Source organism: Rutidosis leptorrhynchoides, chromosome 5 (assembly GCF_046630445.1).
Source record: "Rutidosis leptorrhynchoides isolate AG116_Rl617_1_P2 chromosome 5, CSIRO_AGI_Rlap_v1, whole genome shotgun sequence".
Lineage (NCBI taxonomy): Eukaryota > Viridiplantae > Streptophyta > Magnoliopsida > Asterales > Asteraceae > Rutidosis > Rutidosis leptorrhynchoides.
The window spans coordinates 157,369,329-157,380,571 of NC_092337.1; the positions used below are offsets into that span (position 1 = coordinate 157,369,329).

Consider the following 11,243-nt stretch of genomic DNA (forward strand, 5'->3'; position numbering starts at 1 on the left):
CAAACTCAACGAGATATTGATATACCTCAGATGAGGAGTTTGCATAATTATTACAAGATTGTTTCTGATGTACTTGTTGTGGTTTCTTTAGTTCTCCGGTATTTTTACTAGATTCTCCATTTGATTACTCAAGTTTTTCAAATCTTCATTCTGGGCTAGATTGATCATAGTTAGGACAAATGCTGATAGAAGTTGTAGGTCTCCGGAGTTCCACTCATGATGATTCATTGTCATAGTCTCTATTAGCTCACATGCTTCATCTGCAGTTTGGTCATAAAGCTTCGTTGAGCAGCAGCGTCCACGTTAGTTCGATGAGTCGGCGTTTGACCATTGTAGAAAGTACAGATTTGGGACGAATGGTCCAATTGATGATTTGAGCATTGTTTCAACAATCCCTTAAAACGTTCCCATGCAGTATAGAAAGTTTCATTAGAGAATTTTTTGAAGTTGGTTAGCTCATTTTTAAGTTTGGTTTCAAGGAATAGGGAAAATATTTCATGAGATATTTATTTGCCATTTCTCTCCATGAGGTTATTGAGCGGATTTTCAAACCTTCGAACTATTTTTGAGCATTATGACTTATGGGTTAGTGAGAAGGGAAACAGGTGAAGAAGAACGATTTCTTCAAGTACATCTTTTTGTTTGTATAAATTGGCTAGATAGATGAAGTTGTTGAAATGATAATTGGCGTCTTCATGTCGTAGGCCATGAAGTTGACAAGTGCTTTGAACTAGCTGAACCTATTGGTCTTTCAGTTGATATGTAGCACCCAAACTTAAGCCCAAAACCATTAGTTTAATTTAATTGGGTTTATGTTTAATGGTTTTAAATCACATTTAATCAAAAACTAAACCTAATCTCTCCCCATCCTCAAAAATTCGACCACTCCTCTCTCCATCTCCCTCTTTTGGCCTACGGCCTACCACCACCACCATACACCATCATCTAGCTTTTTATCGATCAAATAACATGCATAATCGTGATCATCTCGCTCTCTTCTATGTGTATATTTAGTTTTCCCTAATTGAAAGGTATATCTAAAAACCCTAATGTTATGTGACCCGGAAATTTCTGACCAAATTTAAACTTAATCTTTATATGGTTTCAACACGATAAGCAAAGTCTGTAATATTGAGTCTTAAAATTTTGGAACAGTTTACATGAATGCAATTGTCCTTTGACTATTTCCAACGATTCACGAACCATTGTGTGTAAGTAAATATGTAAATAAATTTATATAAATATAAAAGTGTATATATGATATTTTGAGTTAATAAAATAAACTTTAATCAATCGAAATTAAACATATAAAATAATAATCAATTAAGTATTTATATATAAATCTATACATGATATTATTATGAATCTATATGTATATGTGTGATTCTATTTATACTTATTAATTGTATATTGTGATATATATAAATATATATGAGAAATTACAACTCAATAAAAGTTATTACATAATGTAAATATAAAATTTCATAAACAATTACTTTCTTTACTATAAAAATTACTATTAATATTAAAATCAGTATTAGGGGTATTATCATTTTAAAATATAAATATGAAATGTGATAAATATAATTTGTTATAGTATTATTATTATTATTATTATCAATAATAATATTATTAATAATATTAGAAACATTATAAGTTAATATTTCTATTATTAATAATAATATTGTAAATATTATTATCAATAACATTATTATTATTATTATATTATATTATAAAGTGTTATTATTATTATTTATAACATTAAGAATGTTATTAGAATTATATTTATTAATTTATAAGACTAAATATAAAATACATATAATATAATTACAGATATATCTATACATATATACTGTTATATACTTATAATTATTATCTATACATATATACTGTTATTAATTTCTAATTACTGTTATATATATATAAATACGTATAAAGTAATCAATATTATATATTATATACGAATACATACAATATACAGATATATAATAATCAAATACAGATTTACATCCTTTTCTAACTGTAATAGATTTGTACTTTTGAAATCTGATTGTTGAAATTAATCCACAAGTTGGTACGATGCAGTTAGCAATCGTAGTCACTTTTATTTTTTTTCCTGACCTCGTTGTCTGATTGAGAAAAATGATACCACATTCAATATAAAATCGACTAATTCATGATATAATTCAGACATCCCAATTCCTTTTCACTGTCTTTATCAAATTACAAAGGTCTGTGATTGATTATAGCTATTAATTTTTTTTATATATTATACAGCTCGACAACTCTGTTTTGACTTCTTAAAATCAAAAGCTTGATATTGAATGAATTGCCAAAAACTAAAAATACAGTTTTGTTAGGAATCAGTTGTGTAAACTATCTGCAAAGTTTTGAGTCCCAATTCTTGCTATCGACTTCCAATTTTTGAGTCAAAGTGTAGTTTCAAAAAGTCAAACAGGTTTGTTCATCAACAAATTAGAATTCGTTTTAATGTTTCTGGTTTAATAAATGATTTGAGAAGTTTATACGAATGATTTCCCACCTCTTTCATGTAGAAACTTTAATCTAAAAGTGTTTGAAAAATGAAAAACGAATTTGAAGTTCATACGGTGTTCTTCGAGTATTGTCCGCTACTGCTCTAATTTATTTTATTTTGTTTCATTCTTTCTCTGCTAATCCAAATCAATACTAACTGGATTGTGTCTGCTTTAATTAGATTACCTAAATCAAACTTGTAATTTGTTGTCTTGATTATTGGGAAACAATATTGTGATCGATGGGTAAAGGAGAAGATGAAAACAGAAACGAGGTTAAATATATTTAAGTCGAGATTTAAATCAAAAACAATACGGCAGAGCAGTGGTTTGATGTGTTTATGGGTTACCAATAGGTCGTGGGTTCAAACCCTGCTGGTGGCATTTTTTTAAAATCCTATTCTTTTGAGGTATAACTTCATTTAGTATTATTATTATTATTATTATTATTATTATTATTATTATTATTATTATTATTATTATTATTATTATTATTATTATTATTATTATTATTATTATTATTATTATTATTATTATTGTTATTATTGTTAGCATTATTGTTATTATTGTTATTGTTAATGTTATTATTACTATAAATATAAGTATTATCATTATTATTAGGATTATTATTATTATTATTATTATTATTATCATTATTATTATTATTATTGTTATTATTGATGTTATCCTTATCATTATCATTAAAAGTATTATTATAAAATTTTTAGAGTTATCATTATTATTAATATAAGTATTATTATTATTATTACTATGATTATGATATAAAATATTATAGGTTTTACTTACAAATATAAAGTGGTATGCATGTTAAAGATAATAATAACTAAATTATGATTATAAATTAATTAAAAGTATGATTATTATGTATAAGTAAATTTAATATAATTAAGATAAATATATTATTATTAGTAGTATTAGGATTATTATTATTATTATTAATATTATCATTAAGGTTATTGTTAGTATTATTAATATGATTGAAAACTATCATTATTATTATTATCATTATTATTATTTTCATAACAAATAAATATTATGTATATAAAAATATACTTACATTAATACTACATATAATTATATATTGAACATATTAACATTTTTTTTATATATAACAAATTATTGACTTTTGATAAAATATTAATTATATATAAATATCCACATATATAATCATGTGTATAAATATTAATTACTTTAAAAATATATACAAAATAAATATAGATAACATATAATTTAAGATATAAAATATACATAATATATATATATATATATATATATATATATATATATATATATATATATATATATATATATATATATATATATATATATATATATATATATATATATATATATATATATATATATAGTGGACCAATCCATGGATAAGCACTAAATGGGACACAAACTGGATAAGTAAAATTTCAAATTTTTTTAAAAAAAAAACGATCCTTTAATATGCAAATAGAAGAAAACGAAAAAATTTTAAAAAGTTTTTGAACAAAATCATTCGAAAATCGATGATGAATGGTAAACATCGATGATGAATGGTAAAAATTGATGATGAATGGTAAATTTAACCATTCATCTGGTAAATTTATTATTCATTTTTGTTCGCGATGAATGATAAAATTAATCAATGCTAAAAAAAAGTAGATGAATGGTTAATTTAACCATTCATCTGTTTATGATGAATGATAAAAAAACAGATGAATGGTTAATTTAACAATTCATCTGGTTTTTTAGCATTGATTAATTTTATCATTAATCGTAAACAAGATGAATGATAAATTAACCAGATGAATGATTAATTTTACCATTCATCATTGATTTTTGAAATATTTTGAACTTTTTTTTTATGAAAAAAATTGATTAGAGGTGTATTTAAATGCAGATTTATGAATGTAAAAAAAAATTCAAAAAAAAAAAATTTTATTTTGCTTATCCGTTTTGTACTCCTTTTAAGCTTATCCATAGATCGTGCCCCTATATATATATATATATATATATATATATATATATATATATATATATATATATATATATATATATATATATATATATATATATATATATATATATATATATATATATATATATATATATATATATATATATATATATATATATATATATTAAATAGGATTTAACATAAATTTCATATAACTACAACACTTAACATATAAATATCATAAGATTAATAAATGAAATTATTTGATTACTATTATATGTATTAATGTACATAACTGATATAGGTTCGTGAATCCGAGGCCAATCCTACACTTGTTCAATGACGTCATATGTATTTTTACTACAAAATACAGTACAGTGAGTTTTATTACTCCCTTTTTATATATATTTTTGGGACTGAGAATACATGCGCCGATTTTATTAATGTTTTACGAAATAGACACAAGTGATCAAAAACTACATTCTATGGCTGGATTGTGAATATTGAATATCACCCCTTTTTATCTTGGTAACCTAATGATTAGGAAACGGGTATGGCCCCTAATCGACGCGAATCCTAAAGATAGATCTATGGACCTCGACAAGTCCCATTCGGGGTACGGATGCTTTAGTACTTCGAGATTATTATTATTATACAGACGAGAGGTTCTGTTTGGGGATATTCTATGCATTAAAGTTAAGTCGGTTATCAAGCGTTCACCATATGAATGATTTTTAATTCGCGGGTTACGCATGTTATTATGTACTCGGGTTACGTGTACAATTGAATATCTGAAATCTTGTGGTATATTAAAATGATGGAAATGAATGTTTATGATAAACTAATGAACTCACCAACCTTTTGGTTGACACTTGAAAGCATGTTTATTCTCAGATATGAAAGAAATCTTCCGCTGTGCATTTGCTCATTTTAGAGATATTACTTGGCATTCATGGTATATTTCAAAAGACGTTTCATTCGAGTCGTGGAGTTCAACAAGAATATTATTAAGTCATTTATAGTTGGATATATTATGAAATGGTATGCATGCTGTCAACTTTCAATGTAATGAAAGTTTGTCTTTCAAAAGCGAATGCAATGTTTGTAAAATGTATCATATAGAGGTCAAGTACCTCGTGATGTAACCAAATGTATTATATTCGTCCAGATGGATTAGGACGGGTCATTATACATAACTTTCAATTCATACTTATAATATGATATTATACATGTATAATAGTTATTAGTGCTTGTGGTTGATTGTGGCATAACTAGAAATAATTAATTTTATTAAAAGGCTATAACTAAAATTTTGGGATCCGTTCTACTATATTTTGATGTGGAATTGTAGCTCATTGCACTCCTCTCATTGAGTAGTGCAATTTTCATGTAAGATTCACGTTAAATGGATGAACAGATCAAAAGATATGAATTAACCTCAGGAATCATGTTGGTTTTTGAGTGGTATTGACTGGTCCAACATGTCGGGATAATTGTTATGACGAATTTCTATTTTTGGAGCAACAAAAACGGACGTACGGTTTAAAAGTTATGATTTTTATGAGTTTTAATTCATGAATATTATTGAATCTAAATTTTCTAGGTTTTTTCATTGGGTTTCGTGCCTAATTTATGAGCCTATCCTGTAGTGTTCGTTCATACGTTTCCGTGGATGGAAATATCGTGTCTAACGGACCTACGGTTTATTTTATACATATTTTACAATAATTCAATAAAACTTATAAATAAAACTTATACATATAAAAATTATACAAAACTTATGATATAAATAATATTATAAAATATATAAAAAACTTATAATAAAACTTATGATAAAATAATACTTAATAAAATTATTAAAATATTTATGTTAATTAACTTAATTATTCTAATAATTAAACTTATGATAACTGTTAAATTAATTATTCTTAATAATACTTATGTAACTATGTTAATGATAATTAATAATATAACTTATAAAATAATTAATATTTCAATATTAATTAAATACTTATAATATAATTAGTAATTTATTATTAATTAAATACTTATAATATAATTTATATTTCTATATTAATTAAAAATTATAATATAATTAATATTTCAATATTAATTTAATATTTATGATTATACAATTTAATTAATTACTTATGTTTATTTAATTTTATTAAATGCTTATACTTATACAATTTAATTAAATTGTTTAATTACTTATAATTTAATTAAAATACTTATGTTATATCAATTTATTCATTTAACTTATGTTAACTTAATTAATTTTATTTAATTAACTCATGATATAAAAAACTAACTTATATTATATCAAATAATAATATAACGTATGATATAACAATTAAAAATATTTTTACTATCAACTTGACTAAGTTGAACCGAAGTTGACTTTCGGTTGACTTTTTCGTTTAACTTCTGATTGACTTGAGTTTACATACTAAAAATAAATATTTCTAAAAATTGAAACTTACTAAAAATAGAAACTTTCTAAAAATAGAAGCTTAATAAAAATAGAAAGTTTACCTAATACTATAACTTATTCAAACATAATCAACCAATCCAACAGCCACTTCAAGCACTAGGCCTGTTATACATTGACCCGACCTAAGTTAGACTTTTATTGACCTATTCTTGTATTTAGGTTGGAGTCTCAATCATCTTTGATCATTTTATCTGTGCACGCGTGTGATCTATTTACTATGCTTTCAAGGTGAGTTATAGTCTCACCTTTTAAACTTTTAAATATTTTAGGATTAGAATACATGCTTTTATTTTTACATGTTAGACACAAGTATTCAAATAATTATACTTTGAGTTGAAGCCTAATATCCCCTAATTTGTTAACTGGTAATCACCGAGTTTCTAAATTGGTGAGCGTGAATCCAATTGAAAGATCTATCGGGCCCGATAGCCCCGTCCGGGTTAATCATTCTAATTTGCAACGGACGTATAGTACTTCGAGTTGGTACACTTGCTTCAGTGTATGTATAAATTTCTAAGGGTACTACTATTAACCTTAGTTACCAAGTGTTCAAGGATGTAGAACTTTTCATAAATGTATCCAAACACAAATATGATGATCTAATTCAAATATTGTCTGCAATATTAAACCTATAACTCACCAACATTATTGTTGACGTTTTTCGCTGTTAGGACCCCGAAGTATGTATAGTGTTAATGTGAAATAAGCTTAAATGAAAATTCCTTAGAAGAGGGCTATATAAGGAACCTAAGTAGTCCTAAATAGATAGTCATTGCATTGTAACTGAGTTCTAGAAGCTATGGAATGTAATTTTACCGATTCTCTCTAATACCGAATCTATTCTTCACTTACCGAGTCTCACTCTAACTCATCACATCTTCTAATATCACCATGATTTGACCTATCATTTGGTATCAGAGCTTCCAGGAAGTGATTCTATATCGCTATATCGATCCAGAGATTGAAGATTACAGAATCTGTACACTCTCGGTTAGATTGAATCAGATTCAGTATATTTGAATTTGATAATCTGACTTTCAGATTCATGTGATAAGTTCAACGAAGGTTTATTAGATCAATTAGAAAGAGCTTCGATCATCATTACAGATTTTTAACAATAATTATGGAGAATCAAGTTGATTTTTAGAGTTCGTGGCTAAAACTCTCGATATTGATCAATTCCAGCTTGATTCTATATATTAGTAAAGGTTTGTGGTTTAAGTTGTGATCGTGAGGCGTTTAATCAAGTTTTTGACTGTTCAATTTCATCAATTCTTCAAGTTTTGAAGATTCGATCAACACTCGGTATCGTAACTGCCATACCGATTCTGCTTCAAAGTTGATAATTCATATTAAGTGTTGCAGATTGTGGTGTGTTTGTGATTCTATCACATTTGGTTTGATCATACGCAGCTAATTGGTGTGGTGTGAGAAAGGATTCGATTGAATTTCTAAGATTCTATACTTAGACTTGGTTTGTCAACTGCTACAGTTGACATTCGGTATCCTTCACATTTGGTATCTTTGATATTCTGTGTATTACTAACTTGTTTCCTTGTGCAGTAAGGTTACCGAATCTAATTCAAAGGAATTGGAGTGTGTTTGAGTTCAAAGTTTACAGAATTTGACTACCGAGTCAAATATTGAACCAGAGTCCCGGTATCACTTAATTCATTTTTTTAGGTGTTCTAAGTCTTCAAGTTGTGTGATTACCGAATCTATACTGAATCTGGGTATGTTACATGTGTTACTGATCAGTTTCTGATACAGAATCTGGTTTACCGAATCTGCTACAATACCGAATCTTTACCGAATCTGCTCCAGTACAGAACCAGATACCGAATCTGACATTTTGGTTAGATTTTTGTGAACCTTCATCTTAGATTTGTGTAATACCGAATCTTTACCGAATCTACCTCAATTTCAAGATGTCTACCTAAGATACACTGATCATTGGATAAGATTCCTGACCTCCTATGTTGTTTGATGGCAAGTACACTCAGTGGCTCCATCGTATCACTCAGTACATAGACTATAAGGGTGAGAAAGCAAAGTACATATGGGCTTCTCTGAGAGATGGTCCAGTTGTAGAGTATCATCCGGATACTGGTATTCCAATTCCATTCTATGAACTTTCTGGTTATAGACGAGAGAGAGCTCAGGGTGACATAGAGGCAAAGAACATTGTTATGAAAGCTATCCCGTATGAATTGTTTGAAAATGTTGATGGCGATACCACAGCAAAATACATATAGGATGAGATCAAACGACAGCAAGAAGGTTATGACATGTTCGATGTTACTAAACTGAATAAGGCTCTTGGATTCTATGAGGATTTTGTGACGATCACTCCAAATCCATATGGACGAACACGTCGTTCATCGATTTCATTGCGAGGAATTTGACCTCTATATGATACGTTTTGTAAACGTTGCATTCTTTTGAAAAGGCACACCATAAATGAATATTTAAATCAAAGGTTTTCGACATCTGATGATTTCTACATATAGACAATCACCGTAAATAATAGTTTACAATAGTACTTCCATTGACAATGCAGTCAAAATAAGATACATGGTGATGATTTGGTGAATGCAACGTTTCCTTGATAAATATGCCATGTAAGACTCAATGCACATAGCTTGTCTAACATATAAGCAACCAACGGAAGACTTCTAGGAACCTGAGAATAAACATGCTAACAAGTGTCAACATAAAGGTTGGTAAGTTCATAGTTTTAGTGTTTCGCATAATCTGTATATAAAAATGGATCACAAGATTTCAGTTGTTTCATCCAGAAACGTTTATCAAATATTCTACAAGATTGAGCACCCTGGTAACTAAGCTTTAACGTTATAATAAGTACCCATGTTTTAACATACATGCAACCAACATGTACAATACACGCAATACAACGTGTACTAAACTCAAATAGTATACGTCTGTTTTATAGTTCAGGCTAGGGTTTCTATACCTGGAACAGACGGGGATGTCAAGCCCTATGGATCCATATACAACTACTCGAGCCCACCAGTTCTTATAACTGACAGTTACTAGTTACCAAAGCTAAGGGATTTTTGGTTCAAACTCAGTGTAGAATTAAGTATGTACTTGTATCCATTGCGTTTAAAATAAAGTGCATGTATTCTCAGCCCAAAAATATATATTGCAAAAGCATTTAAAAAGGGAGCAAATGAAACTCACCTTAGCAGCATATAAAGTCGTTCACCAAAATGTGATCGAAACTCGAATTACCAAATAACCGTAGATCTCAACCTAGAGAACATATGTTGGTCAATAAATGTCTATCAAGCTAGGTCAGGTCATAGTGTATCACAATCCTAATGCTCGATATCGACATACAAAAGTTATCCAAAGTTGTTTCAAAAAGTCAATTTTGACAGTTGTTTAACAAAACGAGACGTACCTTATATAAGGATTCATTTACTCGGTTGGTAATATTCAAAAAATCTAATTTATCAATCTCGTAAACAAGTTATTTAAATCTTAATTGTAGATTCAAAAGCAATTAACGTCAATCATAATTCAGTTGATCATATCTTTTAATCCGTTCATCGAAATTATTCGATATCTAAATGAAAAGTTATTGATTTTTCGCCAGCTTTCCAAAAACATGTATATCATATACCATTTACCAGTAATATATGTATTTAATTCGTGATTCATTATAAACTGTTTAACGACGAAATTTAGCATACATGCATGCATAAATATATATACTCGAGCACTAGACATGGATACACAATTAATATATGAAAGATAAGATTTGAATGCTCAAGTATCAATATTGTGATTCAATATTGCAGGAAAGTACGTAGATGTAACGGAGATGATAAACACTAGGTTTGACTTGCGAATATTACCCATGAACATTACCTATAACCTCCATGGCAATAGCCCATAATTTCCTTAGCTCTATCCCGCTCGAAAACCCATTTTTGAAAGTGACACGCTCATAACCTCGTCGTAGTATTTTATGTATAATACTAATTATTAATAATACTAATAATAATAAGATTAATAATAATATTAATCTTAATAATAATAATAATAATAATAATAATAATAATAATAATAATAATAATAATAATATAACAGAGGGAGTAATTGTGCAACAAATGAACAAAAATCATCGAAATTTATAGATGTTTGCAGGAATCTGTCACCATGCGATCGCATGGATTGGTTTTACAGCTCACAATGTTTTATCGTGTACCTCGTCGAC

The 11,243-nt window shown here is 27.5% G+C and overlaps 1 non-coding gene across 1 annotated transcript; it reads left to right on the plus strand.

Moving 5' to 3' along the window:
• The first annotated feature begins 363 nt into the window (after nucleotides 1–363).
• LOC139851003 (small nucleolar RNA R71) lies at nucleotides 364–470 on the plus strand. The gene has a single exon (XR_011760370.1). It is a non-coding gene; the product is annotated as a small nucleolar RNA R71 (small nucleolar RNA).
• Nucleotides 471–11,243: the final 10,773 nt, after the last annotated feature.